The sequence below is a fragment of the Pyxicephalus adspersus genome, chromosome 2 (assembly GCF_032062135.1).
Source record: "Pyxicephalus adspersus chromosome 2, UCB_Pads_2.0, whole genome shotgun sequence".
In the NCBI taxonomy this organism is placed as follows: domain Eukaryota; kingdom Metazoa; phylum Chordata; class Amphibia; order Anura; family Pyxicephalidae; genus Pyxicephalus; species Pyxicephalus adspersus.
The window spans coordinates 89,864,512-89,880,224 of NC_092859.1; the positions used below are offsets into that span (position 1 = coordinate 89,864,512).

A 15,713-nucleotide genomic window follows, 5' to 3' on the forward strand; every position below is an offset into this window, starting at 1 on the left:
TTTCCAGCAGTTGAAACATTACTTAAATTAGTTTTAAATGTCACTACAAAGTATAATCTGCTACAATTTAAAGGATTCTCTTGAATATATAGATATTGGATTATATAAAAAAATTGTTTAATTCATGGCTATAGAATACTTTAGGTTAATATTCACATTATTATGTGAGCTCCTTTAGTAGCATCATTGTATTGTGTGAATTGCTCCAATACTAAATTTATGAATCTAATATAACACAAGGTGAAATATTTATATGTGACATGGTGGTGGATTAACAAAATGATAGAAATATTACAAATCAATTTACAAACTGTTGAAAAAAAAGCATATGTAAGAAAGAGCAGAACATGGGTTAATTGAAGCATATTTAAATCAATCAGTGGTTAAGAGAATGGTATAAGAAGAAAAAAACATTTTTTCTGACTTGCTTCAGCAGTTGCAATGTTTACTTATCTCAACTTGCCATTGCTGTTGCTTTTTTAATTATGTTTTAAAGCCATTTCCACAAACATTGTTCGCCAATGAATTGTTTATATTTACCTTGAGTTGTGCCAGGTAAACTGAATGGAATAGCTTTTATATCATCATAAATCAACAGAGCGATACATTTCCAAACAATCAGAAAACTTGTAACTAGAGAAAACAGGTTCTGTTGTTTCTGGCTTGCTTCATTCTACTTAGTTTCCTGTTTCAGCATTACCACATCAATACCAATCCTAGCTTAAACAAGTATAAGAAAGTTAATAGTGGTGGCATTGTGCAATACTACATTTATTCTTAGTGTTTAGATGGAACAAGTATTATTAGTTTATAGCTTTTTGTTTTATTATTCTCAAAGTTTTATTTACAAAATATAGTCTATTGTTGTATATTTGCACTTTCTCCTGGATGCATTTCTCCATAATTATGGTAATAACACTATTTTTTGTAGAGGATTTACCATATTTTTAGCTCTGTCTGAACTGATGTTGTTTGTGTGCAATATTTCCTTCTGAACTGTGAATGTCAGCAAGTCATATTATTGCAGAGAAGGAAAGTATTTAGAAGGGACATAACACTTTTCCTATAATATATATATATACATGTTCACTAATTTTACATTTATTTTTTTTTTCAAATTTTTATCAACTTTACATGGATATTATTTGTTGTTTGTGTTTGTTTTTTACTATATGATTTGACATTCTACAGATTGGGTAATGACTAAAGAGTTTTTAGAATTAGCCATAGAAACTCTGGCTTCTGAAACTTCTCATGCACTATATTCATTCCTGTAGAAAACAAACACACAAAGCAAAGCACAAAGCAAAGCAAAGAGATAAGAAATATACAAAATAATTAACTACAAAATAATTACCCTAACTTAAAATACTATCTTTGTTTACCTTTTTATTAAGTCAAACACAAGAACCCTATATAATAAAAGTACAGGTAGTCCCCGGGTTACATACGAGATATGGACGGTAGGTTTGTCCTTAAGTTGAATTTGTATGCAGGTTGGAACAGGTACATTATTTTAATAAATGCAATTAGAACAGATGTTTGTCTCAACATATTATTAGGCATGGTGTCAGTTACTGAATAAAATTTGCACTGTGAGTTGATCACAAACAAAGGAAAAAAAAATCTTTATGGAGTCTAGACATTCATTAACTTCTGGAGCAAGCTGTGTTTTGATATGCAAAAAGAAACAACTGCAGAATTTGTCTTGGTCATTAAAGAGTTACAAGAGGCTGCAGAAAGAGCTCATCCCCCTAAGATCACTCACAACCTCAGCTGTGTTTAGCAAAAGATTTCTTCTGCAAGTCATGCAAACCGCCTCCTTCAGCCTCCATCCTGCACACAGCGAGCAGGGAAGCCCCATTTGTATCTAGGAGGCGTCCGTATGTTTATGGTGGTCTTTCTTCATGAGATTTTCTTCAATGGGGAAGTAATTCCCAATTGTTTTTGGCATTGACTGGCTTGATTTGGGTAATTCCTTTCCACCACTACTGGGAAGTTTCTTTGCATTCAGTAAATGTGGAAGGTGGATGGCTGTGGATAACTTTTGTGTGTGTTCTATATATAGTGTGTGATACATAGAAAGACACACTATAAGAACGAGACCTGAGTTAAAGGTTGAACAACGTGACAGTAAAAGTGAAAATAATCCCTCCCACTCCAGTGAACAGTTTGTGAAATTATTCTGCTTCCTAAACTGAATTAGGCCCTGTGTTGTGCTGAGCTGATTCTTTAGGACTGGATAAAATTGGTAAGGTTACTTTCTATGAGTGTTAAAAACTGCATGGGGTGAGAGAGGGAGCTGATACTTGGTACACAAATATGTCAGTGAATTCAGTGAATTCTACCCACAGCAGATTTCAATGAATTCTACCCACAGCAGACAGGGTTGAATACAGTACTCCAGCCATAAAGCAAACATCCCTGGTCTTCTTCACCTTTCCCTCAATCTCCAACTGGTTATAATGACAATATAGCAAGCATTAACAAAATACATGAAGATGGTGATGGTGCGAAGAGAAAGCCCCCAATGTCAGCTTGATTGGCCAGTTAAAAAAAATATTTAAAAATACAGAATGTCACACCTTGAAATATTGAAGACAAAAACCACAATGGTGGATGAAGATGATTGGAATGGTAACAGACAGTAAGAAGGGTAATAGCATGGCCTAATGAAATGAGAAAGCTATGTTAGAAGTAATTGTTGCAACTCGCACAATAAATGAAGAACAGGTAATTCATTTTCCACTAATTTTTCTACTTTCATGTTTACTTCTTCACATTCTGGCTGCTGACATTTTTTTTAGCTGCAGGAAAATGAAAGTAAGCCACCAAATGCCTTTCAAAATGCAGAACCATATAATAGTTCTTTATGAGGATGTATTAAAATGTATAACAGGAATGAAGAAACAATATACATTTATTACAGGTTGCACATTGTTTTTTTGCCAATTTACTAAAAACCTTTGCTCAGGCTGTGTAGGTAAAAAACCTTCACAGTGAACCCAATTTAAAAAAAGGGAAATGAACAAAAGTAGGGAAAAATCGCTTGCACTGCAAGTTTACAAGAAAGTGTGAAAGTATTCATGCACTGCAAACATGATCCCTGAACCTATCCAGCAAACTGTATACTGTTTGATTATTGTCAGCTTGTGTTGTACAAATTAATGCTGCTTTTGCACCTTATGTTTCAAAAAAGTGCCCTAAGTATTATGTGTGCAAACATTCTACCTCAATATTTAAAAAACCTACATAAATACCTGTAATGTGACAAGAACTATGATTAATTGCACATCAAAATCTAAAAGATTTCATTAATTCATGGGACTTTAAAAGCTAAAAAAATCAAAACTCAAAAAAATCTGCTGATTATAAACCGTATTCTTTATTAAAAAGCATTAAAATCACTAACAAATAAAACTTCTTTAAAAAAATGCAAACAAACACTCTATAAGATATTCCTGTCCGGGTCACCAAAAAGGGGTGTATCCTGTTTTTATCGGCGCGTTTCAATGACTAAATCCGCTTCTTCAGGAAAGAAAACAGGGACATCTACAATTAAAAATAATACATAAATTCTACTATCAATACCAGTGTTTCAATAATGTAATACAATCAAATTCAATTTTTATTCAAACGTGGATGTACCTGATGTTTGTAGCACGTGGAATTTCACCCAAATGGGTGATACCGAGTGAGGACAGCAGCACTTGGATTATTTCTCAGTTTGTAATCAATTATATTCAGCGGTCTAAAAACAAAAATAGTATCATCAACATTTTATCTGTATTAAATTCATATCATATTCTAAATAAATGTATCCCTTACCCCTAGGGTGTATAATAATAATAATGATGCTTTTGCACCTTCTGTTCCAAAAAAGTGCCCTAAGTAATATTTGTGCAAACATTCTGCCTCAATATTTAAAAAAACCTACATAAATAACTCTAATGTGACACGAACTATGATTGCTCACATGCACATATGCCAAGCAAATTAGCATGTTAAAAAGACCTATACATAACGCTGTCTGAATAGAAAAGGCAACATATGTATGGAGGAAATGAATTTTATTTTAGTAATAACACCATTTATCTGGCATATGTCTGGGTTCTGGAGTGCAAAACACACTACATAATACATTCACTGTGTCTTCACCATTGCCTGTTCTTGTATATTCATCTATACTGCGGGTACTTACTGTGAGATTGCAATTTCATTGTCCATTTCCCAGAAGGCGCACCTTTGAACATTAAGTTTTTAGTAACTATATTTGGTTGTTTGCTTTTAAAATGTTCCAACCATCAGAAATACTTACTGGTCTTGAGCTGCACCGCTGTATTCAAATACTACAGGAAAAATATAAGACATGAATGTTGAGCTGGGGTTCCAAATAGCTTAATGGGGACTTGGTGTATATATAGAATAAATGTATCTATCTATCTATCTATCTATCTATCTATCTATCTATCTATCTATCTATCTATCTATCTATCGTAAGAGCTTTGATGGTATTTATCATGCAGGTTAAAAAGCTTTTAAAATCAGTTCACTAGTAAAGCATTTATTTGCAATAAGAATAGTTATGCCCGTGTGATTGTTATTTTTTACTTTTATTAGCTTTTGTGATGATCATTATAGTTCAGTGAATTTATACCTGGATAAGCTATAGGAAACAACCTGTTGTACAATTTCTATCAATACACTGCATGTATCAATGTCAACTGTTACCTATGACAATAACTTAGTTAGGAGCTGGGTGTTTTTTTAGATGGAATGGGGATGGGTTAGATTCGCTATCAGGTTGGAGAGACTTCCCCTCCCTTCTTGTCCTGTGGACAGTATTTATCTAGACAGGAAGTTGAGGGGAATTCTAAAATCAATAACAACACGACAAAATAAAAATAGATTTTTTTAATTAGATTTAGGTAAGATTAGAACCCCTGGGTGATCTGACATATTTATAATCCCATTATGTATCCCTGTTCCAGATTTCTCTCATTCAGGGAGAATCTTAGATCCATACTGGCCATCCATGGTTGGTATACATCAATGCTAAACGGATATTCAAAGAATCATGAGTTTTGACATCTTTGTATTTGGGATCTGTACAATGTGACCATTGTCTTGCACCATGTACTTGTTTATTATGAGGATATAGTGCAGCATAGTATAGAGAAGATTTGAGTTATTTCTCTCACATCGTGTCTGGTAAAATGTTTTCAGCTGGAAACCAAGTGAGAGTAAATGTTTCTATTGGAACTCCATATAGCAATAAAAAATTAGTAGTTCTAAAAAAGGTTAAAGAAATAGTTTTAAGATAAAGAAAATTAGTTCTGATTCTTACTCACTTTCCACAAAAGTAGAAAAAAAAGGATTTGGCTTGATATACATTAATAACCTAGAACATTGTCTTAAAGTTTTATGTTTTCTTGAATAGGGTAATAGGGCAGCTGGCCCCTTGGAGCAACGCAAGTCCTTATGGCATTGAAGGTACGGATAGTCCCCGGGTTAAGGACATCCAACATATTGACGCCTCTTAGATACAAACAGGGCTTCCCTGCCTTCTCCTGTGCAGAACAGAGGCTTGAAGGGGGGAGGGGGCAGTTTGTATGACTTGCAGAAGAAATCTTTTGCTAAACACAGCTAAGGGTGAGAGTGATCATAGGGGGGTGTCTCTTTCTGCAGCCTCCTGTAACTCTTTAATCACTAAGACAAACTCTGCAGTTGTTTTTTTTTTTTTTTTTTTGCATATCAAAGCACAGCTTGCACCAGAAATTAATGAAAGTCTAGGCTCCATAAAGTTATTTTTGCTTTGTTTGTGATTGACTCACAATGAGGATTTTATACAGTAACTGACATCACACTACCTAATAATATGTTGAGACAAACATCTGTCCTAATTGTCCTGACTTACATACAAATTCAATTTAAGAGCAAAGCTACAGTCCCTATCTCGTATGTAATCCAAGGACTACCTGTACTTTTATTATATAGGGTTCTTGTGTTTGACCTAATAAAAAGGTAAACAAAGATAGTATTTTAAGTTAGGGTAATTATTTTGTAGTTAATTATTTTGTATATTTTTTATCTCTTTGTTTGCTTTGTGTGTTTGTTTTCTACAGGAATGAATAATATAGTGTATGAGAAGTTTCATACATACTACCTGTACATAGTGCCAGCCTAACCACCTCTATATTATCTAAAAAAAGAAAAAGAAAAAAGATCACCAATATATATTGATATCCCTATTAAGAATACATATTCTTCAAAATAACATAATGATTAAGGATGGGTTAGGGCCATTTCAGACCCACGGTGAGCTGCAGTGTTCTGCCATGTGCTCAACTGTGGTCCCAGACTCTCCCACTTAAGTGAATGGGAATAGACGGGAGCATATTTTTCACACAGCTACATGCAGTGCATGCAGTGGCAGAATGTGGGGCAGTTGCCAATAGCAACAAGCTGCTTTTGGCTATGTGGTTGCTGTTTAGGATTTGCACATGAATTGAGTACAAATGCAGTTCCCCGTGGTGCAGTCTGGCACTCCCAGCCGCACGGAAGCAGTTGTTTCAAGTTATCTGCGATATGTGACATTGATCTTTAGCTATGCAACAAAGGGTCTGATTTATTAAAGTTCTCCATGGCTGGAGAGGATACACTTTCCGCATTGAAGCTGGGAGATCCAGCAAATCCAGGTTTGTTGGATCACCCAACTTCGCTGATAAAAGTGTATCCTCTCCAGCCATGGAGAGCTTTAATAAATAAGACCCAATGAGTGGGTCTTCCAACTATTTAAGGATCTTACATTTTTATTGGAGTACGTTTGTTTTTTATTACTTTTGTGAGTTATTATTTTTTAAGTTTATTTGAAGTGGGAGAGGAGTTCTTAGAGTAGTTATGTTTATTTATTCTTTGTATTCATGTTTGATATTTTTTGTGTACTTGATCTTTAATTATGTATTGTCAATTTTTTTTTTCATTTTACTTTTTCTCAACTTCACAATGTTTTTTATTCTGAAATATATTTAAAATATTGAGGCTACTGATGGGTCATGTTATCAACATAAGTTTCCATGACGCTCAAAAACTATTTAAAGTCAATTTGAACCTATAAACTCACGTAAAGCATGTACATTTCTCCTCCCCATAGATTTTAATATCTTTTGCAAAAAAAGTTGAATTTTTGCTAATATCTTCTGATTCTCCAAGACGTTTCAAGTCAAAACACTCCCTAATTATGAGAAGCACGGAAAACGAAGAATGGTGAGACATCTTTCAACCCTCAAACCTACATGCAGTAGACAAGCAAGCTATAAAAAAGATTTATAGCTGAGATCAAAGTATTTTTTCAAGTGATTGGTTATTTCTGCATGGACAATCTCGCTTTAGGATGATGCATTGAATCAGATTGGAGTCTATGGTGACACTTGCTGTAGTAGACTTGATAGTAAAGCATTGTTAAAATATACAAACTTTATGGGAACATATAGGAAATGTTTAATTTTCCTCATATCCACTGGAGGGAGACATTGTACATGATAATTGAACCAGTGTTATTCCACCTATTCTTTTCCATGCCTGTTTAATAAATTGCAGATGAAAAATAATGGTTAGTTGAAGTGTGCAGCAACATAATGTGAAAATGATGGCTAGACAAAGATTTAGCATTACTCAATTACTTTGAAAACAGCCCCATCCACCCACTTCTCCACAGTTCATAACAGAAGTGTACTAGCATTTAGAAATCATTTTCTCACCCATAATTGCTGTGCTAGTGGATTTCTCAGTTTCTGCTAGTTCATTTGTTGGAGCTCAATGAATCCATAGTGTGCTGCCAAGTGATTAAGTCAGATGCCATTTTTGCATTCGTTTTTAAAGCTGACTCACCTCCCCCCTCATCTGTATGTGCTGGATCGGTCTGCAGTATTGAGCCAACTCCTAGACATGCTGTTCCACCCACAATTGTTCAAGAGGGGCACAGCAGTTGAAAGTCTTTATGACATTCTTTCAGGGGAAGCTGGGAAACTAGCAACACACCAATGGATTTAATTATGACTGTACTTGTGAGTAGGTGCTAAGGGAACATTGTAAGGACATTGTGCCAGGACTGTCCACACCTTGTAGCAGCAGATACACCTAGGTAGGCACTGGGATTACAGTGTGCATTGCTGCAGGTGCATGCTCCTCTTTAATGGTTTTCCCCAGGAGACAAGAAGCACAAACAACAACTAGAAGGTTGAAGAGAACAATAATGAGATTATTGCTATAAGTGCTTGGATGTCCTTTGAACTGCACGTGTGTGAAAGGCATTTGGGGCTGGACAGGTGCAGTATTTGCCAGTCTTAATCCAAGAGCTGCCTGTGATCTTCTAAACATTTTATAGAATATTAAATAGCCTGCAGATGGATTGTACTGGATCTTGGAGTGAAAGCATGCTGCGGAGATAAAGCAGATTTCAGCACCCTGGACCTGAACAAGGTGGCTCATCCATCTACATGAAAGCAGGTACTGTAAGTCAATCTGATCAGCCAGCCAAGTGTTGGAAGGACAGGGCTTACACACTTGTCAAGTTTAAGCTTTTTAGCCTCTAACTTCATGTAAGGGCATTTAACACTTTTGTTGCTGCCTATAAATGAGATTTGGCTAGCAAAGGGTCAATGTAATAATTATATTCTTGCTGCAATTGCTCTGTGGATTAAAGAATACATTTTGAAGGTTTAGTTTAAGATTAATTCGCTTAATTGGCACAGCTGATTACTGGAGCTTGTTTTAGTTGGTACCAAGCTGTATATTAAGGGGATATCATTTAGACAATGAATTCTGCAACAGCATCGACCTCCTGCAGGATGTGACAGTCAAGCAGATGGAGTTCAGGGGACAGAAATTAATTAAGAAATAGTCAGTCTCTGGCACCATTCCCAAAAGTCATAATGTGTGTTTGCTTTGTTAGAAATAACAGATCATGTCTAAAGCTCCTATTCTGTCTGGATTTGTGATTTTATGAAAGCTCTATGTATTTCTGACCTTTCATGTAGTATTCAAATGTCATGTAAATTGGAAAAGCTTTGTGTGTTGGTTTTTCTAAAGACTTTCAAGATTTTAGGTAGTTGACCACATTATATATATATGAGAGTAAATCTGTTGATTCCATTGTGCAATTTAGCTTTGTCTCTTACACAGAGTTAGATTGATGTATTCATTGGTTAAAGATATATTTGTGCTTGATGATTTATGACTTGTATGGTATGCTTTATTGCTGAGAGATTATGCTGTGATGAATATGTTTGTTGCAGTTTTATTGTTTCTGTTTACCTAAAAGTTTAGAATTTATTAGAACAAACTTTACAAACAAAATAAATTGCTTTTAGCAGGTTAAAATAGAAAAAGATGCCTTGAGGGTGCATTACTAATGGGGTCATTTTTATGCCTCCGACAACCCTATGTTTTTTATAGCCATGTAATTATTTCAGATGTATTTTTAATAATAGAAATTTCCACTGAATGAATAGATGTTTAATGTGAACATTGGTTTTCTGGACTAGACCCTGGTGCTTTGAGGGTGGAATTATGGGTGGTCAAAGTCGTAGTGCAGCTATACCAATTTATGTTTGCCACTGATCACCAACAGTTCATCAATTATGTAGGTGTTTGTAGTAACAAAAATATGCAAGGTTGGCAAAATTATTGAAGTAAGAAATCTGATGATATAGATAATCAATTGAACAACTATAAGAGCTACATGTGATAAAGTAAGTGTACTTCTTTGAAGCTGATTTTTTTTTATTATTTATTTGTAGCCTATTTGAAAAAGCAAATACTAGATCCTGATTCCAACTATGGATACAGATACATTTAATATACTTGATCAAATGACATAACATTGACATAGTGAGCCTGATTTAATAAAGCTCTAAAGCACTAATAAAGGCTGGAGAGGATACACTTTCATCAGTGAAGTTGGGTGATCCAGCAAACCTGGAATGGATTTCTTCAAAATCACTTGCTATTTGCTAGCAAACGGTTTGAATCCTGGACGAGATCCCTTCTAGGTTTGCTGGATCACCCAGCTTCACTGATGAAAATGTATCCTCACCAGCATTGGAAAGGTTTAATAAATCAGGCTCAGTGTAATCAGTTTCATACTTTAAATGAAAGAAAATGCAGATGTGTAATGTGTAAAAAATAAGTACACTCATACATTTGGCACCACTATGGATCCATGAAACTTGTACCAAAAAAAACTGAATGGGATGTATGCCAAAAAAAACTTTACTGTTTGAAAGAAAAAACAGGTAAACACTACACACTTTGGAACAATGTTTGCCAACAATAGCAGTAAAAATATTTGACACCAACCAAAGAGAGCATTTTAGAAGAAGAAACACATACCAACTTTGAAGCATGGTGATGAAAATATTATAGGTTGCTTCAGACAGTTTTCAGTCAAGTCAACTGTGAATTTTGCCTTATATCAAAGTGTACTTGATGAGAAATAAGCTGAAAGTTGAGCTGAAATAAATTTTTTAACAAAGTAATGATCCAAAATTACTAAAACATCCACCAAGCAATGGCACTAACAAACAAATTGGAGGGTTATGGACTGGCCTAGTCACATTACTGATCTGAATCTTGGTAAAATTGTATAGGGGGATTTAAAACAGGCAGTTCATAAAAAAAACCCCACAAACATATTGTAATGGATGGAATTTTCTGCAGAGAAGTGGTAAAAAAATTTCAGTGTGAAAAATTTTATGAGAAGTTATGGAAAAAGCTTGCAAGAAGTAATATCTGCTTAAGGTGCCAGGGGTGTAATTACTTTGTGCAGTATTAGACCAATTGATATTTTTGTTAAATAAATGTTTGAAATGACAGAATTTTTATTATGATAATATTCAACTCTAATATTATTATTATAATTTACTTTATTTATCAACATATTATGTAGCACTTTGCAAAGTCCATAGTCACTACTAGTGCTCCCCCAGAGGTCACATGATAATGTATAACCGATGGTAATATCTGCAGGCACTGGTAAAATCTATCTTAGATCCAATGTTTGCCTGTTAATGTTAAAAAAAAAGTGCAAAAACAAAATGTAATTTGGAGAGCGATCTATCTCTAGCACTGATAGAGTTGTTCTAGCATTTAAACTGAATGTACCTTTTTTGTCCTGCTAACAGGTTCAGTAACTCATCACATTTGCATATGTTCTTTGGGACTTTAAAAGAAAAATCTCTGCAACTACACTAAAAAATTATTCCCTGTTTGCACTTTACCTATGTTACATTTTAAAGGACAATACAGATTTACACTGTAGGGGTGGGCAGGGTTTAGGAGGTATGAGGAGGGGAGGAAAAGAAGCCTATCAGGGACTCACCTACTGTATAATTAACATATACTATGTATGGGTTGGCCGATTTATCTACATAGTGATACATTTCAGTAAATTTTATTTTACTAAAGTGTATATTGTAAATAGTGGTTTTTTTAACCATACAGTACTACAATGATCAGTCAAACCCTTCATCTCTGATAAATTGCGAACAGTCTATTTTAATGTCCATAATCTAAGCTCTAAACAATACACTGCAACCAAAATTCACATTCTAGCGCTTAGCTTCTCTCTGCTATTTAATGTGATCTCCTTTGTTTAATGTATCACCATCTGGATTAAAATTCCAAAGCAGGTTTAAATCTGATTGGCAACTGTCCTAAAACAACTGTGTGAAGCAAGGTAGTGATACTTTTATACATCAGGCTTTCTTTATTTCAGAGATAACAAGCAGTTTACAAAAAATAAAATTTGTTATTATATCACCAGGCTACTGATACAGTTTGGCCTAGATGAGAAAAATAAAGTCATGTGCAGGTCAGGTATGTCCCCACAATTTCTATCTTTTTTAATTGGAGTGTTTTTTTGTTTTATAGCAAAGGTGCTCAGAGCAGTTATATTACCAGCACAAATTTGGTAGCATTTAGGCAGTAAATCATACTCCTAATAAGAGTGACATAGATGAGTAAAAATATCAAAATTTTTTTTGTTCATATCTTTCTAGCGTGTTCTGCAATGCACCCAGGCGGGCACAAGATAATAATTTGGATTTGTTGGCATTCTTTATGCCATAGATTAGCTGGAACACAGAAGCTGTGTCAAAGCAAAGTCAATACACTGGCGGAAGAAATTGTGTTTCATTATAAATTTGACTTTGCACTGAACATAAATTGTAATCTTCAGATAATCTTCTGCTTAAAGTGGAAAAAATCCTAATTATGGCTGTAAAATCCCATCCACATTCCAGACTGGGAGATCTTCTCACAGCACTAAATTACTATTGACTAAATGATAATTGTTATCTAGCTCTTTTTATCAACTCTATCAAGCTGGAAATAAACATTTATACACTTATTCAATAAGTGCAAAACTGCAGTGCAAAGTGCAGAAACCCGGAGCAAATATTTAGATTTAGCTTTACCAAAGTCATATGTCTAAAATACAATATCTCATTAGTTGCATTGGGATATTGCACTTTGTTTTTTTTGCTTACGGAATAATCCTTTAGGATTGATGCAAGGCATTTGTTTCCCCATAGAAACAGATCTTCACTTTCTAAATTAACGAGTTGTAGACCTACACAGGGATTTAGTTTTAAGTTTAATCATACAATTATAGAGCGTGAGCAAAAGTTAGTGTAAATATACTAAAATATGGATTCAGCAAGATATACATTTATAGTATAAACCAGGGGTGGGCAAACCTTTTGGCTCAGGGGCCACAATGGGTTCTAAAATTTGCCAGGGGGCTGGGCCAGGATCAGATGGATGGAGCGCCGAGACGGGTATCACTGAATGTGATGACATAACCCTGCCCACTCTCCCATCACAGATCTGAGCAGGTTGTTCTGCCCACTTCACCGAGCCTGGGATTTTTACAAGGATCATGGTCCGCGGCTCTGGCCGCTGCAGCTCCCCAGCAGGGTTCTTCTCCTGACCCCAGAGCCGCGAACGGTGGATCTACTTCAGCTGAGCAACTGAAGTAGAGAGACAGTTCAACAGGCTGGATAAAAAAGCCTAACGGGCCGTATATGGCCCAAGGGCCGTAGTTTGCCCATGACTGGTATAGACTTTATGACTTGTTTTGCTTACCATGGACTATGATAAGTAGGATTCATATGGTTTAATTACTGTAAATAAATATCTAACGGGCAGCACGGTGACTCAGGGGTTAGCACTCCAGCCAGGTCCCAGGTTCGATCCCCACCCAGGACACTATCTGCATGGAGTTTGCAGGTTCTCCCCGTGTCTGACCGTGACTTATTAGACTACAATAATGACATATGAGCATGGTAGGGACATTAGATTGTGAGCTCCTTTGAGGGACAGTTAGTGACACGACTATGGACTTTGTACAGCCCTGCGTAAAATGATGGTGCTATATAACACTACTGTATAGTAATAATAATATTGCTTCTCCTTGGACAGACAGACCCCCCACCACCATCATTACCAATGGATGTAATATTTACATTTAATATAAATACTTGAATTTGGCTTGATGTGCTTTTAATCTCCTCTACATTAGTAATTAGACTAGTAGAAAGTGAGGCTACACTAAGTGCCATTATAGTTGAACTAACAGGAGCCATGCTTATAGGTCGAACAAAAAGAAAGTGGTGACTTCAGTAGCCTCTGGTTCTACCTTTAGTTTTAAGCAGTTGCACAAGCTCCTCTCCTGTAATGAAACTGATCAGTCCTTTTTTACTATAGACTGTGAGCATTTTTCAGTGTGCAATAGAAGCATTATCCATCCCCTACTGTTCCTTGCCTGCGCCTTTCAATCATGGATGATCAGCATCATATTTTGGCATTACCTAGAGTGCTCTGCATGCAAATACATGTCTTTTGAATTCACCTTTCTCAAAACTAATACTCACCTATCAAAATATTTTGATGTTGACATCATTACTGCTAAGAGCTAGTCCACTGCTTGAATCAGGGTTGAGGGCTTTAAGGAAGAGCACTAAGACATTGGGCCTGATTTGTTAAAGATCCCCAAGGCTGGGGAGGATACACTTTTATCACTAAAGCTTGGTGATCCAACAAACCTGGGACAGATCTGGTCCAGGATTGCAAATAATTGCCAACAAATAGCAAATGACTTTTAGGGAATCCATTCCAGGTTTCCTGAATCACCCAGCTTTACTAATGAAAGTGTATCCTCTCTAGCCTTGGAGAGCTTTAATAAATCAGGTCCAATATGAACAATGTTTTCAGGGATGTACAACACCATAAAAGCTCTAGCATCATGGAAGAAATACAACCACTGCTGTATTAAGTCACAATACTGGCCTTGTTTGCAATATTAGGACTGGGTGAACAGGAACAAACTTTCTAAATAAAAGTTTCCATGTACAAATTCTGCATTTAGCTATGTTTCTGGTTATTAAATTTGATTTTGGCCTAGTTAAAGTGCCTTTCACGATCTGATGCTGAATCAAATACTTTGGGGAATAAATAGGCAATACATTGACAACATGCAAAAGCTAAAAGCTATTTGAAGGTACATTAGGACTAAATTACTTATCTGCATCTCTGACAGTTCTTCATCCATGCAGCATAACTTGTGAGAGATGTTCAGCAGTGACAGTATTCATGATAAAAGTACAGGGGATAATTCTAACCCGTTTCTCCTTAAAAAACAAAACCAGTAGTAGATTTCCCATTATGTTAAAAATTCTATGCATTCAATAATCAATACTTTATATGTTTGGGGGTTATAAAATCAATCTGCCTAAAAATAAATTTGTTGCATATAGTAGTTGTTCTTGTATTCCCTTTATATGTTATTATTTTAGAACTAGTCCAAATACAATAGCACATCTTGATTAAAAAAAGTCACTACATGCATTCCACCTGGTCAAGCAGTCTTTGAATAAATGGGTGTCTTAGGTAGGCACTGACACAGCATAAGTTGGAACACATCAGAAAATTGTTACAAATGATAATTATATCCTACAGACTACAGAAAAATCAGGAGCTTAGTTTATTTTGTTTCCAGTGGTGATACAGATGTACTTTCAGTGAGATTTGTATATAACGTGGAACGAACAAGAATAAAAATTATTAGTCTATTAAGCATGCAGTATGCACTTCATTCTGCAACAACTTGAATAACAGGCCATAATCAAAATGCTAAAAAAAACCCAGCACTCATACATTTTGTACATAGCAGTTTGCTCAAGATGTTGAGCTTCAGCCAGAACACAAATTTGCTTTATCATCTTATGTGAACTTGTTTTATTCATGTCATGAACTACAAACTGACTTGCACTAAAATGAATAAATAGTCCCAGGAAGATGTGCAAAAATTTGCAATGACATTTGGAAAGTGGAATCCAACTGTTTGCAATGGCTAATGATGCCCATAAATAAATACAGTGCTCGAGACATAATGTTAAATAAAATATTTAGTTTTTTTTGTTTTTGATGTACAGATTTTTTAAAATATTGTTTAAAATGTCTACTTGGGCAAAAAGGCTTTGTGGGACTATTCTGATATTTTTCAAAACTGGGCACACAAGATACCATCAACAGGTCCTGTCCAGGTTTTTTTTTTTTTTTTTACTAACTGGCTGTTTAAGTGCTGGAATTGGACAGTGGAAAACAGTTTACACATGAAGTCTTCCCAGTTCTCTCTTTCGATAAGCATGCTT

At 35.3% G+C, this 15,713-nt stretch overlaps 2 long non-coding RNA genes across 2 annotated transcripts in view; one reads left to right on the plus strand and one right to left on the minus strand.

The window, feature by feature from the left end:
- Positions 1-3,382: 3,382 nt before the first annotated feature.
- Positions 3,383-7,877, minus strand: LOC140322104 (uncharacterized). The gene is made up of 3 exons (XR_011919138.1): positions 7,761-7,877; positions 3,649-3,751; positions 3,383-3,552 (listed from the first exon to the last, which is right to left on the minus strand). It is a non-coding gene; the product is annotated as an uncharacterized lncRNA (long non-coding RNA).
- A 31-nt stretch (positions 7,878-7,908) lies between these two features.
- Positions 7,909-15,713, plus strand: part of LOC140322103 (uncharacterized) — an 86,481-nt gene continuing 78,676 nt past the window's right edge. The window contains exon 1 of the long non-coding RNA XR_011919137.1: positions 7,909-8,508. This is a non-coding gene — a long non-coding RNA (uncharacterized lncRNA). The remainder of the gene's footprint in view (positions 8,509-15,713) is intronic.